At 42.2% G+C, this 4296-nt stretch overlaps 1 non-coding gene across 1 annotated transcript; it reads right to left on the bottom strand.

Moving 5' to 3' along the window:
• Positions 1 to 3377: 3377 nt before the first annotated feature.
• On the bottom strand, positions 3378 to 3484 carry LOC121288746. Its single transcript, XR_005945427.1, has one exon. It is a non-coding gene; the product is annotated as a U6 spliceosomal RNA (small nuclear RNA).
• Between the last annotated feature and the right edge of the window lie 812 nt (positions 3485 to 4296).

The raw sequence follows: 4296 nt of genomic DNA, 5'->3' as shown, positions 1-4296 counted from the left end.
TTACACAGCGAGTGATTAGGATCTGGAATGCACTGCCAGAAAATGTGGTGGAGGCAGATTCAATCATGCCTTTCAAAAGGGAATTGAATAATTATCTGAAGAGGAAAAAATTACTGGGCTCAGGGGAAAGGGGAAGGGGAGTGGCACCATCTGAGTTGCTCTTGCAGAGAGCTGGCATGGCCATGATGGGCCGAATGGCCTCCTTCTGTGCTGTAACCATTCCATGATTCTATGGTTATGGGAAAAGGGTTGGGGAATGGGACTAACTGATTGTTCTTTGAAAGAGCCACTATAGGCTCAATGAGCTGAATGACCTCCTTCTGTGCTGATCTATTCAATGAGTCTGGATGCTTCCTGTGACCATAATTTCCCAGTGGGAGAGATTCCCTGGAATGAGGGCTGCAGCCATTCACACCAACCAGAATCACAGAATTGTTACAGTATAAAAGGAGACCATTCATGTCATGCCTGAGCCAGCGTTCTGAATGAACAATTCACCTAGCTTTACCGAACTACCTTCTCCACATAACCCTGCACACTCAACTCTTTCAGATAATATTCCCTCTTGAATGCCTCCATTGAATCTGCCTCCACCACCTCTCAGGTAGTGCATTCCAGATCTTAACTATTCATTGTGTTTCTCCTCAAGTTGCCGTTGCTTCTTTCGCCAATCACCTTAAAACTGTGCCCTCTTTCTTCTCAATCTTTCCACCAATGGGAACAGTTTTTCGCTATCTACTCTGTCCAGACCCCACATGGTTCTGAATACCTCTATCCAATCTCTTCTCAACCTCCTCTTCTCCAATTAAGGAGAACATTCCCAATTTCTCCAATCTATATCAGACAATATAAGCAACAAATCGGCATCAGTATACCAAGACTGTCTGAATATCAACTTGACTTCACTCCCAGGAGTCATTGGCTCAGTCACATAACCAGCAGTTTTTCTACTGGTTCCACACTGCCCATGTCTCACCTGTTCAGCGCTGTCTTGCTGTCAGAAGTGATTCAGGAAGCACTTCATCACCCAAAAGGCTGTGCAAATCTGGAACTCTCTCCTCCAAAAAGCTGTTGAGAACCAATTGAAAATTCCAAAACAGAATGATGGATCTTTTGTGAGGCAATGGCTATGGAACCAAGAATAGTAGTTGGAGTTAAAGAAGAGGTCAACCATGATCTAATTGAATGTTAGAACATGCTCAAAGGACTGAATGGCCTCCTCCTGTTCCTATCTCTGCTGCACTAAACAAGTATGTCTACAGTTGCTGATTCAATGCTTGTCCTTCAAACAAGCAGTAGTCAGAGTCCTACAGTTGACCTTTGTGGCTTGGGGTCAAAGGACACAGTTATCACCCCTTGTGATCAAAGCAGCAGCTCACTTGTTTAATCCCTACCTACTCAAGCCCATGTATGCTCTTCAAACCATCTTTTTTGCTCTAACTGACTCCCCTGCGATCTGTGCACATATGCGGAAGTGGCAAATTATGAACTTTCAGGATTGGAATGCAGTTAGGGAGCAGAGAGTGATTTGAAATGGCAGCATGCACATAGGGTGGATGGATGAATTACGAGGGCTAAGCTCTGTTGGTTGGCTATATATACAACTCATAAGGCCAGTGGTGCAGAAATGTTGTACATGTTTTATCTTTTTCTGTTTGCCTGACCAGGATAAAATAAATTAAACACAATTTTCATAAACCTCTCTGTAGCTTCAGCTAACAATACTGGTTTGCAAGCTTAATAGGAGGGCCCTGACTTCCCAACCCCAACACTGAAAACGGATTATGACTTTGCAGTCAGCAGCAAAGTAACAGTGCTCAAAGAAAGCTGCCCAAAAAGATCCAGGGATCTTAGTAATGTGGATTTCACCTTTCTCAACATTAATTTGAATCTGGAGCCAGGTCAAGGCAATCTCCGGGCACCCAGCAACAGGGACATCATCAAGCAAAGTAAGCACCCAATTACATTGATGAATTCTCACAGACAGCAAAGCAGGAAGTTAAAAGCACTGATTATCATTTGCTTTTGATAACATTTTACACAGAACAAAATAAAGATTGGGACATATACACCGGGTTGAGGTAGAAACTGAAATAATATAAACAAACTTTTTAAAAATTATTTTAAAAATATGTAGTGAACTATGACATTCCACAAATGTAAAATTAGCTTTTCAGGGCCAGAGATATTATTCAGCTATAATTATAAAATTAGTACAAAATTAATACTCCAACTACACTTCATTCAAGGTGCAACTTTTTCAGTGGTTTCAAGACTAACTGCATAAATGTTCTTGTAAGTTCAGTTATTTGATTGCAGTCTGCAGTGGATTTTAGTAGCTCAACCCATGGAGAAGCTAGAATCACTGATAGTATCTTTTGGATTTCCACGTTTAACTGCGAATGTGCAGACTCCACAAATCGCTCAGTTTCAAATAAGTAGCAACAGTGACAATTACAGTTTTGCCATCATTACTACTACAAAATCAGAGCCAATATGATATGACAGCTGACCAAAGTGGAAGGAAGCAGTGGCTGTTGATTGTACATTTTGATCATAGCATTTACTGCATTATGGAAGCAGGTGAATAAATCCAAAATGGGTTATCAATAGTCACCTGTAATATTTTAGCGTAAAGATCATAGGTGGGGGGTTTGTATGATGGGAATTATAGCAGAACTGATGGTCAGAGGGTCAAATTGAGACTTTGGAAAACATTTGGCATTTTCTTTATGCATTTGGTATTTGTGACTATCATTTTTATTTATAATGGGAAGTTTCATGTGTGTTCACGTTATTGCTAACTACTTGCTTTACAAGCAAACATCACTGTTGGCTTCTTCTATCTCTGCTATTCACACCAACACGGCCAAGATCTTGAATCTTGGCACTTTATAGGTCACCTCCCACTTTGAGATTCGCTACATATTATAGAGGAAAATTAATCAGGGATTCAGGGGTTATTTTCCAAGACAGGTGTGAAACAAGAAGCAGTGGGCAATCTCAGAATCAATTGAGCAAGCAAAGCTATAGTGAAGTGTAGGGTGATCTAAAGTGGTGGAGAAAAAAAAGGATTCATGTGTGAAAATTGAAGTGCACACCAGCCAGGAAAATGGAGGTACATGATAGATATGGAAGATTACATAAAATGTTGATGAAAAGAGGGGGAAAGGAACACTGAGAAATAAGAAAAGGCAATTTAAATGAGGCTTGGAAATCCCTGGGAAAGATCAAAACAAGAATCTAGGCAGGAAAGATGGTGGCTGTGCCTACATAATCACAAGAGAGGCTGCACGTTAGTCTCCTGGTAGTGGGAGTACCTCCCATGATTAAGGTGGAGGGGGGAACAAGCCCATGGGTGAAATGTTTTTTAAGTCTAAAATATGGAACGCTTCACGAATTTGCGTGTCAGCCTTGTGCAGGGGCCATGATAATCTTCTCTGTATCGTTCCAATTTTAATATATGTGCTGCCGAAGCGAGCACAATGGGGTGAATGCACTCATTCGCAGCAGGTTGTCAATTAGTCTCATTATTGAGCCAATTGACACCAGTTATCCCTCAGGCCCCAAGAATTTAAAGGTGGCTCAGGGATTATATGCAAGTGGTATGGCTTTCCCATACCTCCAGAAGGCCATTGGATTTGCGTGTGGCCTTCTAGGGGATATCTCTCTTTCAAAGGTACTTAGTTTTGGGACCCGGCATTGAGTGGGAAGGTGGCCCCCTGCCATTGCCTCCTTCCCGCGACCACCATCCCGTCCTCACTTGCCTGTGGCCTGGGTCCTCAACAATCCTAGGCCTCTCCCTGAGTACATTACCAATGGCAGCCAGTGCTCCTGGTGGCACTGCCTGGAATGGCGAGCTGCTGGCCTCTCGTTGGCTGGCAGCAGCTCTTGGCAGGCTGGGTTTCTGTCCCCATGGTCCTGAATCCCAGAGGTGGCCTGATGCTGGCCAGTTAAGTGCCTGATAGGCACTTAATCCTGTCAGGCTTCCCCCTCAGATGCAATGCAGGTTTCCCACTGGTTTTCTGGCCGGCAACCTGAGCCCACCTCAGTTATATTAAATTCCTCCCATTATAAGGATAAAAGACACAGTTTTGGGAGAAAATAATGAAGTGATAAACAAGAAACTAAAAAGCAAATAGAAAAATAATGAGGTAAAGTAAAAGTAATAGAAAATAAAGAGAGTAAAAGTTAAATAAGTGACGACAAGTGGTTGAATTAAATGGAAGTTTATACCAAACTATAGGGAAGAAAAAGGAAGCGTTACAAGAAAACGTGAATGAAAGGAGAAACAAC

This window comes from Carcharodon carcharias, chromosome 15 (genome assembly GCF_017639515.1).
Source record: "Carcharodon carcharias isolate sCarCar2 chromosome 15, sCarCar2.pri, whole genome shotgun sequence".
Taxonomy (NCBI): domain Eukaryota; kingdom Metazoa; phylum Chordata; class Chondrichthyes; order Lamniformes; family Lamnidae; genus Carcharodon; species Carcharodon carcharias.
This window is presented reverse-complemented; position numbering and strand designations above follow the sequence as displayed.